We start from the raw sequence: 11,231 nt of genomic DNA, 5'->3' as shown, positions 1-11,231 counted from the left end.
GGCACAGTGAATAAAGCATTTTGCATCTTAGAATTTCATTTGGTGTTCTACTCATTTTTGTTTGTCCTAACATTTCAACAAAAACAACTTGTTAGACAAACTTTTTCATCTTTGAATCAAAACTCCAAAAATTATCCTTTTGAATTGAATGAAGCTGCAAACATGCTTAAGAAGTTCAATAAAATTCAAGCACAAAACACACCTTCACATAAAGAACACAAACAAGAAGGAGAATTTCATCCCTTTATTTTTTCACTGCAAATCATACACATACTTCCCACAAAGAGAAGACTCAGAAGCAGTTTCATCAAGGTGAACAAATACAGATACTAGATAATTCAAACAACTAAAGGCTAAAAAGCAAAAAGAAAAAAAGTAGTAAGACAGTATTAGGAGAAAAAAATGAAACAAGATTATAAGTAGAAGTTGAAAAAGTTACCATCTTTTACCCTCTTATGCTCATGTGAACCAAAATGAAGCAACCCCAGAAGAGAGCCTTTGACAAACACAGTAAGCCCACTTCAACCAATCTTTTTCTCTTCAAGTTCTTCACTTTCTAGCAGTTTCCTTCACTTTCCAGAGTAAAAAGTTCTTACTTTTTCCTTCTGAACAAACAATGATCACCTCAACCAACACACCCCCACAAGAAAAAGAACAATTAAGGGAATTCAGAGAGGCAAATCACCTCCCTAAATTCCCATAATCCACTCATATTCAAACATGGCAGCAAGAAAGTTGCAAAATAACCAACTCCTTTTTTTTCCCACTCAACTCTCTTATTTCTCTTCCACTATGTGTGTGTGCGCGCTGTGTCTCTGTGAAATAAGTGAGTTCTTGAACGTTAAATGGAGATTTTTAAGTAGTGTTTGTTGTACTATTTTTCATAGCCAAATAGGTACACGGGTATTAATAAAACCATACACACTCCCCTTTTGTATGTATTTGACTATTTTCTGCCGTATACAAGCTAACAGTAAGCATTACAAATTTCCAAAACTAACCCTCAATTGCCACATTGATCCAACTTGAGTTCTATTAATTATTAATTAATTTATCACTTTTGTTCTTTTGAAAAAGATAGTGGTGTTTTAATATATTTTATTTAATTTCTATATGTGATGATTCCATTATTTCCTATTATATGTGAGTGTGCGTGTACTGGTATTTATTTAAAGTGTTCTCATAAATCTAAAATATCGATCTTATAACACGTCCAAGTATATTTTTTTTTTAAAAGAAAAAAAAAAAAAAAGTTATACTGATCAAATTAACATGTCTATTAAGCATATTGATGTTCGATTCAATCTCTAATCATATGAATAGTTGTACTCTCTATTTTAAAAACCATTTATTTTTTTTCTCCTTTTTTTTGAATTTTTTTTTCTCTATTTTTAAATTACTAATGTGTTATCTATTATGAAAATCCAACCGTCACCCTCATAAATTTCTTAACAATACCTCTTTATTCTCTTAATCACACCTCTTTATTATCTTAATTACACCTTTCCCTTTCCTCTGAAACAGTTTTTTTTCTCACAAAATCAGACTCTCTTTGAAGGAATTTAGCACATGAAAAAGGTACCTCATTTGTCTTACAATTTCTCCCATTCCTCCATGTGTGTGTGTGTGTTCATTAGTATTTTATATTAGAAATGCTTTTTCTTTGTTTCTCTGTGAAATTTTATTGTGATTTTTAATAAGTTTTGTGGTGAACTGAGGTTTCTGAAAATGGCGTTTGACTTTGGCCTATTTTTCACAAATTTGAATAAGTTATCAACTTCTGATACCGATTGGTGGTGTCAATAAACTTATTTGTTGCAGTCGTCTGCACATATTTTTAAGAAAATAGAATGAATGATTCCATAACCTCCCTTGTGATCGTGAGTTCATTTCGTTACTATCAATATTTTGTGCTTCAAATTAAGATTTTTGTGATAGATAATAAACTAATATCGGTATATTTTCTACTTCGCACTGGAGTTGTCATTCTTCTGTTCAGCGATCTTTTCATCATTTACTAAAATTTTGAATGTTAGGACATTTAAGATATATGTGAGAACAAAAGCATAATACTTCTTACAATTTCAACAGTATCTACTAACTATATCTGATGCATTATCTTGAAAGATTAGACGTTAAATTGATTGATCCTTTAATTATTTTCTTTTCCTTCTTATTATGATTTTCAAAATAGAATGTTGAAAAGAAAATTCTTTTATCGTGCAGATATTAGTTAATTATTAATTAATTTATCAAAAGATTTGGTCTTAATTTTTGAAATATAATTTGTTCTTTTGAAAAAGATATTGGTCAAATATTTAATATATTTTATTTAAGTTTTCTATAGTTGTGATGATTCCATTTTATTATTTCCTATTTTATATATGTGTGACTATGAATATAATTTAAATGTGCGAATTACCACTACATAATTTTGATTTTATCAAAGTATATGGAAATCAAAATATATATTGAAATGCTTAGATTTCTTTTAAGACGTGGACAACTTTATAATGTTCTCATGTGAGGAAATTCTAGTATTTTATAAATATCGACCAATTTTGTTCTTATAACTTTTGTTGCTAATTAAATTTATCCTTTCAATGTACCTAATAATAATTTAATAGTTTTTATTTATTTTTTTCAAGATGAAAAAATTTTTAAAAAAAAAGTTATACTTGATCTAAAATAAATAAACATTTATAATAGGTTACTATGTCACTTTATTGATTAATTCGATTCATAAAAATATCTCTAATCATATGTATATATATTTATAATTTATATTTCTTTCTCATAAAAAGAATAATTATTTGAATTAATCTATAAATTAAGATGCTTTTTATAAAGCAATGATATAGATGAAATGGAAACAATCTTAGGAGTATATACCTTTTTTTTTTTTTGGTTCATTTCTTAAAATTACATTATCTTTTAATTTGTTCAGTGTTTTCATTTATTGTCAATTTTGAGAATATAAAAAAAACTCAAGAGTAGAGAAGAAAAATTGATGAAGTTATTAAGAAGATTTGATTTATTTTGGACATAGTTAGAGAAAATGCACTAGTCGTATAATTTGGTTATGAGATTTTATCCAAATAACATGAAAATTGTCCCACCTATATCTGGTTTCTCTATATCCATGATTTTCATCCTTGACTCTGTCATTGAAAATGAGTGTAGTGAAAAGGACCGACTTTTAATGTCTGTTTGTTTTCTATAATTATCATTCTTCAACTTATTATACTCCACATCCACTAAGATCTTGTACCATCTTATAAAAGAAACAATTTAAATGGACATCAAAGTGGATTGTTTTGGGAACAGAGTGGGAAATCTGTCTTCATATGCAAAAGGTTTGACAAATGGCACTACAAGAAAGGGTTTTCGTGATTAATAAAGTCTACAATAATATAATTCTCCACAGAGACTACAAAAATAGTCGAAAAGTCGCCATTAAATTAGCACACTCAATATTTCCGAGTATTCCAGCATAGGTTAAGTAATAATCTAAAGTTTATTTCCGAATATTCCAATAAATCTAACAAAATTAGGTTTTCTAAAGCAAGGTGTGACAAATGGCAAGGAAAATCTCTCCGTTTAGAAAGTCTTTGGAAAAGCTATAGAAATTGAGAATAACTATTCTTAATTTTGAATTTCTTCATAAAAAATAAAATGTTTTTACGAGACAAAAAAAAAAATTATTGTTAAGTTTTCACAACATTAAAATTAATACGTAATTTCTCAAAAGATAATCTTGACACACAATTCCTCAATTTCATTTTTCAGAAACTTATAAGCCAAAGCCAAAATCAAATCCAAATGTCACGTGATGAGAAATTTTCAAGAGTTTAAGTAATATATACTATCGGTGTAAAATTTATTAACACTAATAGTGTATACTACTATTTAAACTCTTTCTTCCATATGGCAATTTGTTATAATCACCAGTGGATAAACTTGTGAGTCGTCATAGTTCTTTTGGTATTGAATTAAAATTAAATGTAATACTAGCTAGTGAGATCCAAGTCCAACAGAGAAAAATGCTTTATTTTTGTTTCTTTCGTTTTCAAGAATTTTTTTTTGCGTTAATAATAGCTAATACTAGCCTTTTCTTCTTGAATATTCTCCTAGAATATCATCAATATGTGTTAACTCAGCAAGCAAAAAAGGGTGTTGGGTGGACAACGGTCAACAACTTTTCCTGGAGGACACGAGTCAATGGAAATGTGGGATTTTAATAATGGATGTGATGACATGTTATAGTGATGTTAATTAAATTTCATCTATACTGTTCAAAGTGTGTGTATTGGCAAAAAAATTGACGCATCAAACAGAGCTTAATTGCATATTCAAGTACTATCACAATTTTATCAATATCTTGATTTTCCTCGAGTGTTTCTTTAACAAAAATTAGAGAAAAATAAAGAAAATAGTTAAATGATACTTTGAATATGAACTTCAGAGAGGTCACATAGTCACACTAAGTGGAGGCTGTGGAGCAGTAGAATTTAAAAACTTAAGTTATTACATCTTTTTATTTTTGTTAGTTTCAAATTCTAACTCCAAAATGCTAAAGGTGCAAAAAAGTCTTACTTCTCTAAAGAATCAGATTGTTTGGGAGTGGGTAGATACAATTGAGGTGTAAAGAGTCTTCTAGACTCGTCAATGTGGTTTTGCTCAATTTGGTTTTGTTTGGACAGATTTATTATATGAATAAAATATCCCCACTAAGTTATTACTTAGTGGTTTGCTTTTAAATAAAAAAAAAAAAAAAAAAAAGAAGCAAATCGGACAAGAGTTAGAATGGAGACACTATAATTTTCATGTGTGTTACTTCTCTCATAACTCGTGCAAAACAAAATCAATTAGTTAAATATACATACATAAGCATATCGTAATTTGTATCCAAAACATATATGGTAACTTGTAACATACCAAATTTTATAGACTGTCGTTTTATACCTAGTAACAAATGGTCATTCTCTTCAAGTGTCTCTTTTGAGTACCTAATGACAAGTTCATGCAGAGTCAATATTATGTATAAATAATTACGTATTTATTATGTGCATATATATTGATTGCTAAATTCCTCTAATACAATGAAAACTTCCAATATACTACAAATGAGTTCGAAATATCTTTTAGATCATTCAACTCTCAGTCAATCATGCCTCCGCTCGTAGATACATGAACATGCGCGAATTTATAGTATAACGAGGGGATTTAACTGAATTCAATAATTCTGACTCATACATATATATGTATGTGTTATAAGCACAATAGATAGGTACAAATAATATGTTCAAATAAAAAAGTCAAATGAACTGTGGGTTCAAAAAATTTCCTAATCCATAAAATTAAGAGTCTAAATTCGTTTCTATTCATATTTCAACCTTCATCTATCCTTCATTGAAAGTACGTATTATAAGCTTAGATAAATGATCATTTTTCATCTAGTTTATCTGGTCTTATCAACTAACTAGTATACTTGTCCGCGCTTCGCACGGTCAAAAAGATTTCATTAAATTATGGAAAATCAACTCTCCGTTCAACACTACCAAGAGACAATATTGTAAAAACTAAAAGCAATCATGCATCTTTTCTTTTGCCTTTTTGCCTAGTCATAATTTGGTTAACTTAATCACACTTGAAGAAATTTGGTGATGAGAGCTACTTATGACTTAGTGTTGGATTACAACATTTTCCATTACATGATCAACCAGAACAAGAGTTGTCTTTATATACCATATGTAGGAACTAAAAAACATCCTAGGTTTTTTCCCTCAAGCTTCTAACAACTACATATGTCGATGTCAGAAGAATCTTCCAAGAATATTCTTTTAAAGAACTTTTGTTTAATTCGTAAAGAAACAAATTTCATAATATTACAAGCATGCCTCCTTTGTCTAGCTTAATAAGTTTATTCCTTCTGATCTATCATGCAAAAGGGACAATTCATGATCTACACTCTCTTATTTGACTCATACTAATCAATAAGACTAGGTTGCTCCAATTCTTAGAATTGCGCTTCTAAATCTCACAAGTCACGATATAGCTTACTTTTAGGTTAAGTATGTTAGACCGACATTCAAGAACCAGTTGCGAGCAATAGCGTCTTATTCAATTTTAACCTTCAATTATATAAAAAGAATGGACTTAATTCTTTTAAACTGCCTTAAACGCATCATTCACCTACCACAAACTTCACATATTATAACAAGTGGTTTTGAACTCTTGGCCTCACTTAAAAAATAACCTTTGTTGTTCATCCAATATATAAGTTAATGGGCATAAACAGCTTTGCATATGAAGTAGTAATTCGGGATACAACAAGTTATGCATCATAGGCAACACATTACACTATATATCTTCACTATTTGTAATTTGTTGAAATGTCCTGATCTCCTACCTCATAGGCAACACCATTTAACTTATGCGCACACTATAACTAGAACTTATGTTTGATAGGCAATAAGACATTTTAAATTTTTTAGTAACCGATGCCAAGAGTTCAAGGCACCCCTTATGATGTCCTATTTGTGCAATTATTTCATGGTTAAGTGTAACGTACAAAGTTCATAGTAAAGTTGATTTTTTTAAAAAGAAAAAGAAGAATTGCACCAGTAAAGTATCTCGTGGTTATGTGAAGATCACAAGTTAAAGGAAAAATTGTAGGAGTAACTCATCTTGTGGCCATGTGAAGATCAAAATTAAAGAGGAAAGTATAACTTGAGTATGTAACTATATTGCAATGTGTGAGCACATGCAAATTAGAATCTTTGGTTTATTGAATATGCGAGAGAAATTTCAGACATACAGTACACACACTATATATCTATAGGAATATTCTATGGATAGATTCAAGATATATATATATCTATACGATGAATCCATAAAGGCCAACGAATTCTTTAACTTTTACAAGTCATTTATTCACTATTGTTTGCTTGCTCGACTCTTTCCTAATACGAAATGATAAGGAAGTTGTTTGACTTTGATTTAGGGTTTTGCATTGTTTAAATATTATGTTGAAGTAAGATATTAGGTTATTCTTTTTGAAGGTGCAATCTTGGAATTAGGTCCAAAGCTAACAGTATTATGCACTAATCTTTGTTGGAAAGACATCTCAACAAAGTGGAATGTTTTTGGGGAGTGAAAATGACATTATCCTAACTTTGGATGTCTTTCCTCTTCAGTAACTCTAGCCAAGTCATCTCTATCTTTTCATAACTCTTTACTTACTTATTTTTTATTTTATTTTATTGGATTTTTGGTGGGTTTCAAAGGTCCAGCACTTTATATGATTGTGTTTTTTCCCCTTGAATTAATCCACATTTTTTTGATGTATGTGTATTTTTTAGGTTTGTACTTAGTTCTCATGCGCAGGGACCACCAATCACGAATTAGATCTTAGAGGAATTGACAGTCATTTTCAAGAAGACAGGAATCTGAATTGCAGGCATAATTAAACACCTTATTTTTTGTTAGATGGAGTGCAACGTATCAATCCGTTGTGCAATTATAAAATTACAACATCTCGCACATCAATAGTGCAAGTGGTTTCAAGAAAGTGTGGAATCTGATTTACTCCATCCATTATTCTAGAGTTTTTTTAGATTATATGTTCAAATTCTTCAACCAACCAAAAAGCCTAAATAAAAAGATAGATAGATTTAAAATAATTTTCATGTTTATAAGAAAATGAATTTAGCTCTAGCTCAACTCTAAAATTCCCTTATGAGATGAGAAGATAAATAGTCATATTATTCCCCACTGATGTGGATAGTAACACTCTCTGGAAGCTCAAGCCTAGCAATTGGAGGGTGGAGAACATAATATGAGTCCCAACATGGGGAAAATAAAAAATATAATTAGCAAGAGTCTAGCTTTGATACCATAATAAGAAGATGAACATTGAACATAATTCAACTCAAAGGTGCAAATTGTCCCCGATTATATAAGAAGGCAAATCTCCACAACCACCAATGTGGGATGCGAATACGTACTATTATTTCGTCGCCTTGGTTGTTGAATAGGAAATGTCAAAAGAGTACACAAGAGTGGAGAAAATGCATCATATATAATTCTCGGAATATGATGCTTAATTTAATTTAGGTAATGAATTTGTAAAGGGGGAGTCTTTATAACCTTATTCCTTGGTATATAGTTCGACTTATGGCCTCATCACTTATTATTCATTAGTCATTACAAGAACATTTTGTCTTCAAATTCCAATCGAGCACTCGACTATTGCACTTTTTTATTAGGCGGTGTGTGCGCTTTGAACTAATCAAACACTTTTTTGGATTTCAGAAAAGATGCCGTTCAAATAAAAAAGATTTGAATTATATACACTAATCGTGTAAAATTTTATTATATTATTACGTTAATTAATCGGTTGTAGCAGATTATTTTTTGTTTTAAAATTATCATAGGATCAAGTTGTTACGAAAAGATCTATTATTGTAAGTGAACTTAACATGATGTAAAAAATCTATACACTAGTAATGCACATAAAAGAATCCAAGTGAAACACATCCACTATATTCTGCATATATTTGGATTAGTCGAATCAGTTATAATATGAAGTAGAAGATGAGACACTTGCATGGAAGATTGACTTGGTTCAAATTAAAGACGTAGCAGGAAAGATATTTTCTACAATCATTGGCATGTCAAACCCCAAAAGTAGATCTTGTGAAACAAACTACCTTCAATAACACCCAAATAAGCGTATACTACTTGCCTTTGAACACCTTTTTCCAACCTAAATTAAAGTTACTTAAGTGCATAATGTATCCACACAACAGAGAATAATGGTTAGCATAAATAGGCAACTTTACATCAATTAATAATAGACCTAGAAAAGCATAAATTAACTAGTTTATTATCAACCTTTACATTTTCTTTTATTTAGTGAAAGAATACGCCAGAAATGAAAAGAGGAAAATAAAGGCCGTGGAGTAGGAATCTTACTTCCTCTACTAATTGGCAAGAAGAAAAGACCTAAAAAGACTAACTTAGTTCGAGAAATGAGAATATATATATATATATATATACCTAAATCTAGGATTAGTTTGTGACCATTAATTAAACACTGCTAATTAATACCATTTGGACCTTGAGATTAAATAGGAGGACAAATATGGTGGAACAAGAACAATTTGATCCTAGCTATAGTGGGAAGTCATGTTGTAGAATTTAAAAAGTTCATTCTTACTATTTCAGAAAGAAAAGGCACAAAGTGCTCATGCTATGTGCTCTATATATTTGTAATTAAGCTGGTCAATTTATCAAGATTTTTGCTTCTTCAGTTCTTCTACAATCTTCAGTCACTTCAATGAACAGTACTAATAGAACTAAATACAGTGAAGTCACAACTCAAAAGGACACTCACAAATATATATATCATAATAAAATACAAATCTTGTTAGGACTCGAGTTGGAAACCTCAAGGAAGGAATACATAAAAATAAAGTGGAACAAATTAATATAAAATGTTATTGCTACAAATTAAAGCAATGAATTAGTGAAGGGGGCGGCGGGGGAAGGGGGGAATATCCCCCACTTAGAAATTATGCATGCTTGTTATTTTCATTGTGTTTCGTTTAGTTTTGGTCTTTTGGGCAATAAAAAAAATTAAATGTCGTTCATTGATTTGTTGCTGTATGTTTATATTTGTGCTATAAGTCTATAACACGTCCTTTGCAAACTCTCATCATAAAGATATACTACTATATAACATCAGGGGAAAATTCAAAATCTAAATGTATGTGCTTTGAGTGTAGAGTTCGATTTTAAAACATCAGGGGTCATTTGGTTGTAAACAAGTTATCCCAGGATTATTTATTCTGGGATTAGTTATCCGGGATTATTTATTCCACCCAGCTCCCACAGGGATAAAAAACACGACAATTCCGGGATAACTAATGCCGGGATTAGTTATATCACGATTTTATCCGAACCAAACGTGGGATAAACTCATCTCAAATTTAATTCCGGGATTATTTATCCTTTATCCCTCGTACCAAACGAGCCCTAAGTTTTGCAGAACCAATTGAATTAATTGGAAATTTTTGTTAGCCATTATTGGATGAAGGAATCCTCGATCCCTTTATGATTAGCTATAATAACTGTAAATTATTCATCGAATCTAGACATGCAAGTCAATCTTATTCTGAGAGGACAAGACTAAATTTTATACTCCGGAGTCCGGACAGATCTATCCAACTATATAGAAAATTAATATCCTTTACAATTTTAGAAGAAAAAAGTTACAAGACAAGTTGGATACTTTCTAGATTTTTTACGTCTCTCGGCCCTTTAGAATAGCTATGCATAATTTTGAAAAGTGTTACATTTACTTTTAAGGACAAAAATAACTATAACGTCATAGGGTATTTTTATGTTTAAAGCATCAGAACACTTTAATTTACCTATGCATGTTTGATATGGATTAAAGGAGTTGAGTTCTATCTTTTTATCTAGTGGTTGTGAAAATTTGAGAATACAAAAATAAAGTTTTCATTACGTATTCATTGTTAATGAACAAGAGTTTTTCTGACTCCTTTTTACCCCATAGAGATATTGGATAAAAAGGGGTGAAATTCATGGCCACAGAGTAAGTATTATTCTAAATTTGATGCACTAAGTTATTAACTTTTTCTTATAACCATCTTGTTCGACACTCGCTGATCCGACTAATTCAGATTTGTACCATATAAGCTCCATTAAAAGGGAAGCACTCCCCAACCATATTATTGTCATACATTGTACATGCCAACTAAGATATTCATTGTTCTATATTCTGTAAAATACATGTACACTTCTACTCTTTATTGTGAGATAATAATAAAACCAGGGGGAAAAGTAGAAGCACTCCACATGTTAATGAAAATGAAAGTTTTGTGAGTGGGGTGGTAGGCTAACAGGGTCGTCGTGAGTGGGAGGGACTATTTTATATGACACAAATGATTCCATTATTAGCTTCTTCTTTTTAAAATTTAAATACAAGTTGGGGCACTGAGAGAGGTCCTCTTATTCCTCTTCCCAGCTTTAATTTGTTCATCAATAATACTTGGGTTAATAGGTGCTCAATTAATTCTAGTGATATCCACTTGTTTCTGTTTTTTTTAAAGGAAAAAAAGGGTTAAAAAACAAATAAATAAAGGAATGTCCACTTTCAACTACTTTTGTTTTTTAAGGGGGGAGCTATATACCAAAGCTTA

The sequence above is a fragment of the Lycium ferocissimum genome, chromosome 2 (assembly GCF_029784015.1).
Source record: "Lycium ferocissimum isolate CSIRO_LF1 chromosome 2, AGI_CSIRO_Lferr_CH_V1, whole genome shotgun sequence".
In the NCBI taxonomy this organism is placed as follows: Eukaryota; Viridiplantae; Streptophyta; class Magnoliopsida; order Solanales; family Solanaceae; genus Lycium; species Lycium ferocissimum.
Note: the sequence above shows the minus strand (reverse complement) of the source record.